General features: G+C 38.5%; 2 long non-coding RNA genes across 7 annotated transcripts in view; one reads left to right on the forward strand and one right to left on the reverse strand.

The window, feature by feature from the left end:
* The window catches only part of LOC129212208 (uncharacterized), a 60,414-nt gene that overhangs the window by 24,168 nt on the left and 22,872 nt on the right, over window positions 1–13,374 (forward strand). For both annotated transcript variants that reach the window (XR_008579116.1, XR_008579114.1), the window contains exon 3: window positions 5,985–6,118. This is a non-coding gene — a long non-coding RNA (uncharacterized LOC129212208). The remainder of the gene's footprint in view (window positions 1–5,984; window positions 6,119–13,374) is intronic.
* LOC129212206 (uncharacterized) overlaps window positions 494–13,374 on the reverse strand; it is a 123,614-nt gene continuing 110,733 nt past the window's right edge. For 2 of the 5 annotated variants that reach the window (XR_008579108.1, XR_008579111.1), the window contains 3 exons: window positions 6,501–6,704; window positions 826–5,887; window positions 494–690 (listed from right to left, as the gene is read on the reverse strand). This is a non-coding gene — a long non-coding RNA (uncharacterized LOC129212206). The remainder of the gene's footprint in view (window positions 691–825; window positions 5,888–6,500; window positions 6,705–13,374) is intronic. The other 3 variants (XR_008579110.1, XR_008579109.1, XR_008579112.1) reach the window with 3 other exon arrangements.

Genomic DNA, 13,374 nt, shown 5'->3' on the forward strand with positions numbered 1-13,374 from the left:
TTCCTGAAGAACCTTTAAAAGCGTTGGTACGCACACGTACTTTGTTACATATTGTCAAATCAAACACTGGTTCAGAACAACACTTCAGCCTGTTGTTAACTCCGGGCTTATTAACCTCAGTCATCAAATACAATGGATTTACAGACACGCCTAAACTTCAGCTTAAGTAACATTCAGAATAGAAATGTTTTACTGAACTGAGAGTTAAACTGAGGCATGCTCTTGTTCAGCCTCAGAGGACAGAGCTTCTTGCTGAAGGAATATGTAGGTCTGTGCATGAGACTAAAATATTTGGTGTCATAATAGTACTTCTGGAATTGAATATCTACGAACCTAATTCTCAATGCTTTCACATTAAGCTGTTCCTCCCAGCACGGTAATAGGTATTACAGTAATACTGAACAACAGAAATTAATTAGTATGATTTTAAAAAGCTTTACATGTGTTTAAAATATAAACCATATCACATCAGTGATACTAGTAATTCTGAAGGCCCTGTATGCTTCTCACCCTTCCCCTGCTAAGACCAACAGTTCAATCAACGAGCTAACCTTTTTTAATATTTTTTTTTTCATTTTGTGTGTGATTTTCTTCCTTTCTGCACCACATCTTGACTGTAGAGAGAAAGAAATTCAAGAATCGTGCAGCAGTAAACTTTTCAGGTCTGCTGAAACAAAATCCACAGGTCCACTGAAATAAACAGCAAGTTTCAGTAAGGTTATGACGATTCACATGTATCTGCACCATATTCTGTCAGAAGGGTTGGATGCTCTTCATCCACTCTGATACAAAAATCAGACACATCGATATAAAATCTGGGCTTACCCCACAATTTACTGCCGCGCTTTCCGTTCTGCAGCTGACCTGTGATAACCCCTTGCTTGCAGACAGGGAGAAGAGGCTGGAGGCAGTAACGATCCAGAAGTCTTCCAGACTTCATGAGCAGAGCTTCCGTGGTCAAAGACTTTCCGGGAGAGACAGATCAGTGCTTTGTTGAATTAGGGACTTAAAATAGGAAAATGACTGTGGAAGTCACAAGTCAAAGGACGGTGACTGTTTTTGTAAAAATCCTAACTGGGTCACCAACACAACCACCAAGTGACCCGAGTTCTTTACTGGATATTAACTCACCAAGATGTTTCTCCACGCACATTTAATGCCTCTTGTAACCCATTAATTGTTTTCTCAAAGAGCGGCCTTATCAGCCATTAGCACACTTGGTCAGGGTTGGAGGCCTGGCTGTAAAAAAGCGCTCTCACAACGTACAGTTGTTCCTCCTGCCTGATGTCTCTGTAACGGGCAGTGCGGCACAGCTGCTAGAGCTTACAGCTTTCTCATTTGCTCAGATAGCTTCTTCGCTGATGGTTAAGCACTAGTGATATCATTGCTGGAGTATGTCAGTCACTAACATCTTGGAAACAGAGAAGGAAAAGAGGCAGACCTAAAATGCCCATATGAAATAATAACAACATGAATATTCTTATCGCCTTTTGACAAAAGGCTGTAGTAGATCAGAAATGAAGAGGATCTTAGAGGTCCATTGATTCGGTACCTCAGTGGAGTTACACTACTATATACGGTGTCTTGGAGTATTAAAAAAAGGAATCAGACTGGTAACTTCTAGCTAAGTAGTGATAGTTAGGTCAGAGAATAGAATCCTTCAGCAAATCAAAATTTTACCCAGTTGATATACACACTGTATAAAATACCATTTTTAAAAGATCTTTTGTTTTGTTTTCAGACTCAAATTTTAAAATATTTCACAAGTTCCCAAACCTACTTGTAAAAATCCCCAAGTCACAAGCCAGTCGGATAAAAATCTGTTCATTATAAAAAGGGAAGGGGGTAGGGTGGGGAAGGAAAGGTTTGTTGATAAGTTTGCTACACCATTAAAACGTTTAACCACAGTCTGGAGCTCAAATCAGCATTCATGTGAAGTTCCTATTTATTAGATTATATGAAAAGTATTCAGCAAAACTGTATCTTGTTTTTGAAGGAGATGCACCCCAGTAATTAGGACTAGATCTATTTCTTAGGAATACAGAAATGTGAGTGATAAAAAAAGTCCGAAACCATGCTTCATCCCATTTAAAGTTTCCTGAGAACATACTCCTATTCAATATAAGCAATAAAATATCACAGGAGAAAATGGATGAGGGAGAAATCACAAAGGCATTCATCAAGATGAATCCAGGACCACATTGACTTGTCTAAATCTATATAAAGAAAATGGCCTGCAAGTCACTCTGAAAGTGATGGGAACCCATGCTTCAAACACATGTCTTGAAAGAATGTCGGAAATCTCGTTCCTCTTTTGGCTGTGGTTACAGATGCTTTCTCCAGACAGTGGGCTCACTAGTTTCAATCGTCTGGAGCACTCAAAAATACATTTTCCCCTGGAAGATAGTCTGCATATGCTTACAATAAACATTAACAAAATCAAATAACTTTCACTTCAGGATAAATACTTTGGAGCAAGTCTGTTAGAGACACTTATAGTAAATTGCTATTAATTAGTTTTTCCAATCTACTTAGGGTGTACTAATGAACACAATCACTTCTAACATATTTATAGGCAGGATAAATCCTGCCTCTCTCTATATGCCTGTGAAAGGCCCAGGGTAAAATGGAGATATTCTGCTGTGGGAACACACGGAGCCCCGTTAGGCCAGGTGAACAATCCTGCCGGTTTTCTGTGTGTCTCTGCTGATTGAGGAACAGCCATGAGAAGCTGGCTGCGCTCACTGCCGGACAGCCGCCCCGGTGCCCGGGCTTCAGCAGGGCAAATTCTGTAGCTTTCTGGCCACAAAATATATGTTACATAACATGGAAACTCTCGGCTCTGCAAAGCCAATGAAACCACATTTTCCTATAACTGTTACTTCCCCTTTTTGCACGTTACCCACTTGTAATGGCTTGTTGTAAATTATATGATAGTATCTCTAGAGATGGGAACTTCTTTTCTCATCCTTGTGAACATAACCCACCACCAAGAGGTTCCCAGCCCTGCTGGGACATTTCGGGGCATTACGGGAAGGACAGCACACCTCTCGGCTCCCTTCTGATAAGCCAAAATATGGAACAGAAGAAAGAATTAGAATTATGTCTCTACCACAATTTAAAAACAATAACGTTACCTTCAGCAATTTGAAGTTGGGCACTGGAAAATCCCTAGATAAAACAGAACAAAGCTCCTGGTAATTCGCTTTACCAAGTCCTAAATAGTACTGAAATGCAATCCAATTATTTTTAGAAATTATCAGCTCTACTTTTGTGTAATTTCTCTTAACAGCTCTGAATACCTAAAGTAGTACTGCAGCAGACCATAAGGCCTGGATCTAGCTGAGAAACCTGCATGCATCACATAAAGCATATGATTCCACAACTCATTAAGTCTAATTTATGGCATATGTAATTAAGCACCTTTGAATTGAACCCAGGTCTCTAGAGATAATAACACTTAGAACTTATATAGGGCTTTTCATCTTCAAAGTGCTTTACAAACATTAACTAATTAACAACATAATAAGACATGAAAGGCCAATGCACTTACCCATAGTGCCGCATAGCCTCTGTATAATTCAGATTTTGATGTTTTTCAATGCAAGATCCAATCTGGGTGCACAGGGAGGATTTACTTGTGGTCCCCTTCACAATCAGAAAGCATGACTTTGTACACATCATATATCTGAATTCCCAGAGTACTTCCCTTCTCTGCTATTTATTGCTGAGTCAGAAGAAACAGCTCCCAGAAGTGAAGGAAGGTACAGAAAAGAGCAGCTCACCCTAGTCTATGAGGGTGTTTGAGTTTCCTGGGCTGTGGAGACAGAGTAATGGGGCCTAATGCAGGAAGGAGCTCCTGGAGAATTCTCTGCACAAGATTTCTGGTACCAACTAAGACCATATCCTTCCCAAGGCAAATGTAATAATAATTACTCAAAATCTCTAGGGACTGGCTAAACTATCAGGGAGAAGACCTTATTTCAGCTCAAATACAATTTCCTGGTAAAACCTACAATGTTTTCTTGCTTCTCTCTGCTCTTCTGAAAAGTCAGAAGCATCTAGCCAGTTTGTTAGTTTTGGGGGTTTTTTTGATTGCTTGGTCTAATTTACACACAAGCCTCTTGAGACAGTGTACATTTGCCTGATTATCTCAATGAATGTTTTCTTGGTGATAGCAATGTTGCAGATGTTATATCAGGTTACTCGAATCCCTCCTGGACATTACCAATACAGAAAGATGAAGGATAAAATAAAAGAGGAGCAAATAATATGGACAGTTTTAGTGACCAGTCCTTCAGACATCAGCCTTTGTCAGTGATCGCTTTCATGAGCTCAGAATGTTGACCATTGTCTGTGCATATGCTGTGCATAAGCATCACCTGTCCACTGGCTAAAAAGATAATGGGTATCATGGCAGTATCTCCTGTCTCTCTCCAGACAATGTCTTCCTTTGTCCCCTTGGGGATTCTACTGTGCACCAAAACCTGAGAATTTAGAGGCCCATTGCAAAATATACCAGGCATGTAAGACAGAACTATGCATATGTACCTCCCTAACTCTGCACATTAAAAAGTCTCAGAAACAAACGCAAATGACTCAGCAGTAGTGGTACAGGTGGAGCCCCATGATAAATTAAAGAAAATGAGACATACCATGGACCAGAAAACAAAATGTATGTGGAACCAGCAGGCTTTGTGCTTCCCCACAGACAAGCAGTCCAGAACAAATCCTGAAAGGTAACAATCTCACAGTAGTAATGCCTACAAGAGATCCTACAATAAACATAGGGTCTAATTAAAAGCGTTACAATTTTTAAATGCAAATGTAGAATAGAACTGTCAAAATGTTTTATCCCTAAAGTGTGAATGCTAACCTTCCCATACTTATTACATAGCAGTACATTTTAATTTGCCTGGAGCAGAGTCGAATAAAGCAGGCATCACAAACACAATCAAATGGATACTTGAAAGTACTGCTCTTCACAATAACTGTGTGTCTGAGCAAAGCTTCAAATGTTCATCAATTGATTACCAAAATCAAAGAATACATTTCCCAAATGAGCTTCTACAAAGCACTCGATAGCACCAGAGAAAACAGCATAAAGCTCCACAGAACAGCAGTCTTCTCTAAAATATTTACAAATGCAATTTTTCACTGCTTTCCTTGTTTATAGCTTAGATCTGCACAGATCTAGAGTGAAGAATAAAGTACTTCTGATAAATCAATGGTTTGACTCAGTTTCAATGTGGTAAATTCAGTTAAACAAAGATAGAAAACAGTTTGAAATGATTCAAAGGTATACTTTCAGTCTCTCTGGTACAATTGCTCAAATGACTTTTGAACCTTTAAGAAAGAAAATTATGGAAAAATAGATATGTTCTCTAATTGCAAAACATATGTGAATATTCTTATTTCATAAGGCATAACTCTTGATTTTTTTCCCCTTAGAAATAAGATAGATCTATTCACACTTACCTGTCCATATGGAATTTTCTGTCCTCCCAATGTTGCCTGTGAGAGGGTTACTATATGGTCCTAACAAGGGTATATAAAGGTGAGATGCTCGGCCTGGTTTTGAGCTTGTCTCAGACAGTTACTATTTGCTCAGCAGAGGCCTCTGTTGAGCTAACCACAGTTCACGAGAGCACTCATGGGTATTCTCCAGGTCCTCCCCACACTGGGACAGCTATTATTGAGAATCACTAAATTTTAACCATAACTACTTGCGTTCTGTCCATCTGCCATCTCCAGTGAATTGGTGTCTGCTGCTGTCATGACGCTGTACTTCTATTGTTTCCTCTTCCATACGTGGGTTCCTCTGTCAGTGAACTTCAGAGAATAACTGCCCACCAAATACACCTGGTTTTCATTCAGTGACTTTACCCTGAAAAAACAGGATGAAAAAAGGAAAACTAACTTCCAGCCTGAAACAAACCTATTACATGAGCTTCCTTACACTTTATCCGTCCTTCTACATGCAGGTCATTCTCTTGTGCCACCTCTTGCGGTAGCCTCATCTGCTGGGCTGTTCTCACCATGAAAAAACCTGAGCGGGAGTGCAGATTCTGCAATATGATCCATCTGCAGAGCAAATTTCAGAGTTGTTCATGAGCAGGTAAGCTCTGGGCACCCTTGCCTTTACTCCTCCTTCTCAATAAGAGGCATTTGTCCTGATGAACACGATGGGATTTTGACCCCATCAGGTGACTGGTGTCCTAATCTGGAAATTTTAAGGGAAAAGCCGGAAGGATCAAACCCATTTTGTTGATTTAAATGAAAAGTTTGCTCAGCAACAACTCAAAATACCAATTGAAAAGCCTGTACCTTCAGAGCTTCTGACATTTGATATTGAGGTTCTGACCGATTAGGATGCAGACTTTACAGCCCTTAATCTTTCCCATAAGACACGGCTTCACTAAAGGGGGAAGGAAACCAAACACCAACCCACACCACATTACACTCTCAGTAATTCTTGGAGTAACAGAGATTACACTGACCTGCAGAATTTCTCTCTCTCCTACACAAACACCTTTCTAGAGCATGCCTCTATGCTGAAATCCTCTTGTGTAAGCAGAGCGCTCTCCAGGATTTATTGCATCTTAAGCACATGAACAAATATTTAGCTTTATGACAATTAGGCATTTGACATTCCACCTGTACCTTTCATCTCTGATTTAGAAAAGAAGGATGGCTGAAGAAACCTGTCAAGGGAAAAAAAAAAAAAAAAGGGGAGAAAATGACAGAAATGGTGACTGGTCAATGTTGACAAAGGAGTGAGAAAACATGGGAGATCAACAAGTTATAGGGAAGGGATATTTTCATTCTCCTTACATTTTGGCAGATCATTTCAGCTCAGCTGCATTTCAGTTCAACAAAACAGGATGTGTCCCCTAATGCTCTGCACATTACGGCAAGAAGAACTTTCAGCGATCGCACAGATAACACAGGAAACTGCCCACCATTTCGTACGTCCTCAGGGTGCCCAAGGAGATGTCACAATTTCTGTCTCTCACTGGTATTTGCTGTCTTTCCCTGACACTCACCAGGAACACCCTTTCTCTCAGCAGCAGCTGGGTGGGATAAGGCACGTTTTATTCTATGCCGTCTCTATGCTGTTCTCCCTGTGTCAGTTAAGGAGAGAATTTGGGTAGTAAGGCCAGCGACGTTTTTCTTCCAGTGCTGTTATTCCCACACTGCACATGGACCTGCTTTCCCCTCCTTTTGATCCCGCACTACTGTATTGTATCATCCTTCAGTACCTCAGCTCCTAAGCTCGGGGGGGGGGGGGGAAACAGCAGCAATTCTGCCTCTGGATCTTGGTTTTATATAGGCCTGCTAAACACATGAATATCCTTAGTCTTACAACAGGCGATTTAATGGTATCATTAATCTCATTTTAAATCTACAGAACTGAGGCACGCAGTAATTGCTTGGACAGGAGGCTGGGCACCAAACCCAGATTTCCTGTTAAACTCTTCAATGTTCATTCATTTTCTGAGACTTCAATTTCTTCTTTTTGCTCTCAAGTATTTGCATAACAGGTATTAAAAAAAGGCATCAGAGTGAAAAACAAGTCGATGAAAGCAATTAAATGAAAGTATTTAAATAGATAATGGCATTTCTTCTTCCATATGACTGTCTGTCCATACAATAAGGCAGGATGAGGTTCTTCCTGTGCTAGCAGATAGCTGTAACTCTGCAAAGAGTTACTGAAGTGCTAATATTGATCGGACAAGATGGAACATGTTACTGAGGCAATTGGTCAGGCTAAAGCAGTGATGGCAGCACATGGGATATTATGGATGGTTAAAGGAGCTCAGGGTATCTGTCTTTCTGTCTATCTGCCTGTTTTCCAAGATGTCTATCATCATTGAACTTAGCTACCAAGGAACAATGGCAGCACTTAATCATCAATAGATAAATACTGCTTATGCCATTAATTGGGGATTGGGTCAGATTTTCCTTGTTTGTACCTTTGCTGCTCTTTTTTTCCTCCACAGTTGTGAGACAGCAGCATTTTCTCACAGCCTGTATGTGTTGTTTTGGGACTTGGGTCAGTGGCAACAGCATAGCTCTGTGTGTCTGCCAGAGCTTGTTCAATTGAGCTCCTTTCCAGGAAAACAAAATAGCCAGCTGATGAGAGTTGTTATGAAATTTCAAACCTAGAGCCTTTTCACAATATCTGGAATATAACTTGGAAGTAGCAGCAATGTGACCAGTCTCTCGCTTGCTCCTTCACCTGCACTCAGAAACGGCTGAAGAGCAGAGGGAGTTTCCCAGGCAATACCTGCTGTAAACCCGCAACTTCCATGGCTGCATTTTCTCTATAGTTAGTATTCAGCAAAGAGACTGCAACAGCACAGAGCTGTGTGGTCGCTGGTATTTTTCTTGTTCAAAGCTTTTGAGAACACTTTACTGAAGCATATAACGCTGCCTTGAAACTGGCCTCTAAACTGCGTTTTGAGAAGACGAAACACAGGCACTTGGCTGGGTGTTTCTGCCCTGTGCCATGGCTTGCTCGAGTCAGAAAAGCACCCCGTCTCCTCCTTGCACACCTCCTCTCAGCCCAATTCTCATCAGTCTGTCTCTGATTATGAGACTCCCCTCTAATACAACAGCTTCCCTCTTTTTTTTTTTAATTTCTTTTTTTATTACATTACATTTTCCCCTTTCACTCTGAGATTAAGGCTCTTAGATGGTTTTAAACTCTTAGGAGAATTCATTTATTATTACAGAGTCTTACATTAAAAACAGTCTTCCAGGGTAGTGTTAGGAGTAATCATGGTGCCTCCTGTTTTTATCTGAAGTGTTCAAAAAGGAGAGTTGGATAGTCTAAATTAGGCAATGGAGTTTTTGCCTTGACATTTGGGAGGTTAAATTTTGCCTGTGACCGTCAACCCCTCAGAAGAGGAGATGGCATTTGGAGTAATCCAAAACTCCTGCAGAGTTACATTACTGTGGCAGCCAGACTGGAGTAAATCTAGTCTGAAGATCTATTGGTTCAATTACTGCTTGAGGTCAGGACATGCCATAAATTATTAGATATGCAAATGGAAAACTCTGACTGTTGATGAAAGAAAGATGGATGGATTTCTTAAATACTCATAATCAGTGCTAAGACTAACTATAGACTGATGTACAGTCATTTGCTTGTAAAAGATTTATGTTCTTAAATTTTACCTGTGTGCAGGTAAAAAAAAATTATTTTTTCATGTGTGTGACATATTTTAAAAATAAACTTAAGAAGTAATTTGGAGGTCTGTTTTGAACTGCTTCTGCAATGCCCCATAATTTTTAGAAATAGATTCAGAAGGAAGTTCAGAAGATGCTAATTCTCATTCTGTTCTCACTTACCATAGTGTAAATCTGAAGCACTGCTCTATGTTCAGTGAAGAAACACTGATAGCGTATTTGGGAGGAGAATCAGTTCCTTTGCTCTGAGGAGGTAGGGTGTGCAAAGAATGCTACAAAACTAACTCAGGCTTGTGAATTTGCTGCAGAGCGCGTGAGAGATGGTACACGATAACATGTCCTTATCACAACATGAACTCTGTGGTGCTTCAAGAGATTTTTGTCGATAAAATCTAAAAATAAAATGTAATTAAGATATTATTGTATCACAACTGGTTTTGCTGTTTCTTAAACACATTATTTATAGCCTTTTTTCTCAGTGTGATTGAAGTTGGAAGAATTTGACCCCTACTTTTGTCATGTAGAAAGTCTGCCACATCTATTAAAACTTGTTGAATTTCTCTCACGGATTATCTCTTTTGGGAGAGTTTTTACTACATGTAAGACAAAATGATTATAAGTGTGAGAATAACGTGAGCTATTCAACGCCACCTGCTGCTGCAAGGGGAAATATATTCCCAGATGCACCTTGACTGAGCAGAAACAGATGCGGAACCGTAGGAAAACTTGTTCTGCTTGATAGTAAGTTTGCTTTGCAGAAATACATCACAACGCGTGAGGGAATATACTTTCCCAAAACTGCCGCTAACTTTTTCCAAGCAGTCTGTGAAAGCCAAGAGTTTCTGAAGGATAGACAGCATTCCTTCCATGGATGGTAGCTTCTAAACAGTTTTCACTTTTGTCACTCTAGGTAGAACATTCTTCAAAACTACTACAGGCTTTCTTAAGGCTCCTGTTCACTGTCTAAATATAAATCTCTTGGCCATTGCTGTTGCTATTGTTATTATTTTAATAAAAGAGCTTCCATGGCAGGGGACAACTAGGCAGTAAATTGCTATTTACTTAGGTAGTCTCCAAGTAGAGATCAGAGATTAGTTCATATTATGCAGTTTCCATAAGAGGAAAAAATATTAGGAAATACATTTTAGCTAGTCATAATATACACTACTTTGCGACAAAAATATTGTTTATATATGCAGGTATAGAGCCACCAGAGCAATGGAATAAAATCTATTTCCCTGAACATGCAGATACGCCATTGCCACTTGTACCTTTTAAGTTTGTGAAAGCCCGTGATGCTGTGTGGGTAAGAGTGGGGCGTGTGAGGTGTTTGAACTGCGATTATTTGATTCTAGCCTGACACCAATATAATTTGGAAACAACTCCTTAAAGCCAGTGAAACTGTACATGGGGAATCACAAAAATGAGGCCAAAGGATCAGATTTTAAATCTTTTCCTATGCAATTCTGACAATCATTTCGAGTTTGCGAGGAGGCTACAAGAAACAACCCAATATGCATAATTCATAATTTCTGTGTGAAAACACTAATAATAATGAAAAGGAGTATCATGTTTTAAATGTTATTTCAAATTTTATCTGTTGTAACTGTTTTTTATATTCATTTTGATCTTATTAGTTCTGCTCTGAATCAATCATGAAAGTATCAAAGTCAAAATTCAACCAACTCTCCATTAAGCAATGTACTTGAAAGTGCAAAAAATTTGAGAAAAATACCTGAAACAGCAGAAAACCAAGGAAACTACAAACAATGATGAATACCATCTATACCATCTCTTAGTTTTTGTTGTAAGAAAAAAAAATTATATAGTGCATGAACTTGACATAATTTGTAAAAAAGCAACCAAGCAAAAATCCACTTTGAGTAAGTAAAGAACTGAATAAACTGTATTTGTGCTTGACTTCTAGACCAAACCCAAGTGTAAATTCTGCTTAATGATGTTCAAATCTTCAGTGTTCTAATAAGCACAGTCACTTGGTATCAACTTTGGGTCTATTTCTATAGGTAGGCAGGTTTTAGGAAAGAAAAATGCTAATTTCACAGAAACATTGCTTTAAAACTTACAAGAAAGAGGCTGTAGTTCAACAGTACATTGGTATATTCTTTAATATTCTTTATTTCTATACCCCCAGCTCCCTCTTGTGCCACTAATTTAATACATATGAATTAGTTTTACTATATATAACTGCTATTTTGCAACACAACAATTCAACGCAAGAAAAAAGTGCCTATTTTTCAGTAGTTATAATAATCTGTGTCGAAAAAAGCTCTCCACTAAACCTTCTGGACTTGCATAAAAATGTGGTTTATTGATCAACTGGTAAAAATTTTTAAATTATATCATTATTTTATTTCCCTGATATGGTAAAATGGGCCCATTCTCCCAACTTTTGTCTCATTCTTGTACAGAGATTTTTTTTTAGGTTGTGCTCAGTAATGGGAATTTTTTTACAGCTAACTCAAAGTACATTTTATCATCTGACCCCCTCCCCTCAGTTTGCTTATAGCCAATGACAAAGCAATTATAATATATTGAATGCACTGTCACCTATTTTATTGCTTGTTTCTTTACTGTCCTCCCAGAAAGTTTGTAGTTAAAACAATTTTATAGCTTTAAAGGACTGAAGCGAATTCATATTTCTAGAACTTAAGCCAGAAGTAACTATATTTTCAGCAGTTGAATTTTCATTAAAATTTACAAAAGACCTCTGCCTTCACTGATTTATTGTTGCATTAGGTAAAACTACACACAGTGTATAAAATACTGTGTTACTCCACTTGGAGTCTGATCTAACATGTTATCAGTGATTGCAAGCGCATTTTATAACCCCAGCTGCTGAATCGAAAAAAAGGTGATACAAGCATCAATCTCCAGGATAAAATCAGAGCACTTTCTACCACGGTTTGACCTTTGCGATGCCTTTGGATAGTCTTACTTGTCTAAGTCCCTGCAACAATTACCAAGGGACGGTTAGAAAATGCAGCTTTAATGGTGCAGACTGGAATTACTAGCAGCATCAAAGACTTAAACACTAACCCCGGAGATTTCCAAGCACAGGAAGAATTTGAGGAAACTCTGATGCCACTGCAGGAATGAAATGGAACAGGGCTGCAGACACCAGCCACAGATTTTATTTGTGCTCTTTATTGTCTCCATCCCTGAACTCTGCAGTGTCATTAGCAAATACAAAAAGCTATAAATAAAAAACCAGCTACAGATAACTAGACCTCAAGATACAGTTGACTCCAGCTATAGCTGCCAAATCTTATTTATAGCATGAGAAGACACAGTTAATTACAGGTCACAAAAATGTTAATTTCTGTCATAATACAAGTTATAGTCTAAGAATGAGAAAGCTTATTTTTGGACTGAAACGGTGTCTCCTAATAGAACTCTTAATTTGAAATCCCATCTCACGTTTGTAGACTACAGAATAGGCAAAGAAAGGATAAATGTGCCTTATCAATCTACTTCATGGCCCTAAATATAATAATATTCAAGTTCAAATAATAAAGCCAATATATTTTTGGCAAGGCAAAATACTGAAGGTAAAAAGGAATTAGAGAAGATGATCATAAAAGACTATTTTCAGCAATGGCAGTTGTATCTGCTTATAATTAACATTAAATAATTTTTAAATTATTGCAACAGATTTTTAAAGTGTTCAGTCCTGGTGACCCAGAAAGTAAATAAAAAGTACACCTTATGAACAAACCTAACCGCTTCCCCCCCATGGAAAGAATCACCAATCATTTCAACTATTCTAAACTACATTGGATAATTATTAAGAGAAACATTATTTGAAAGGTAGAGTTAATTATATTACATATAATCAGACACTGGTCACTCCACAAGTTGTAATTTATTTGCCCCTAATTTGCATTTAACTTCAAAGGTATTTCAGAAAATGTAAAATAACAGGATCTGAGCGGTTACAAAGATGATATGCATTTAACTTCAAACTATGTTTCAAGTTCTTAAAAAAAAAATTACATACAATTTCAGGAAATAACACACCATTCTCATCCCACCTGTAACTGTTGCCGCAAAAATGGTAAATTAGTTTTTGGAGGGGAAATATCACAATTTAGGGCTACAGGATTCATCTGGCAGGTCTCACAGAGATACAAGAAAACACTAGGGTAATTTGCATCGATA

Source organism: Grus americana, chromosome 13 (assembly GCF_028858705.1).
Source record: "Grus americana isolate bGruAme1 chromosome 13, bGruAme1.mat, whole genome shotgun sequence".
Taxonomy (NCBI): Eukaryota; Metazoa; Chordata; class Aves; order Gruiformes; family Gruidae; genus Grus; species Grus americana.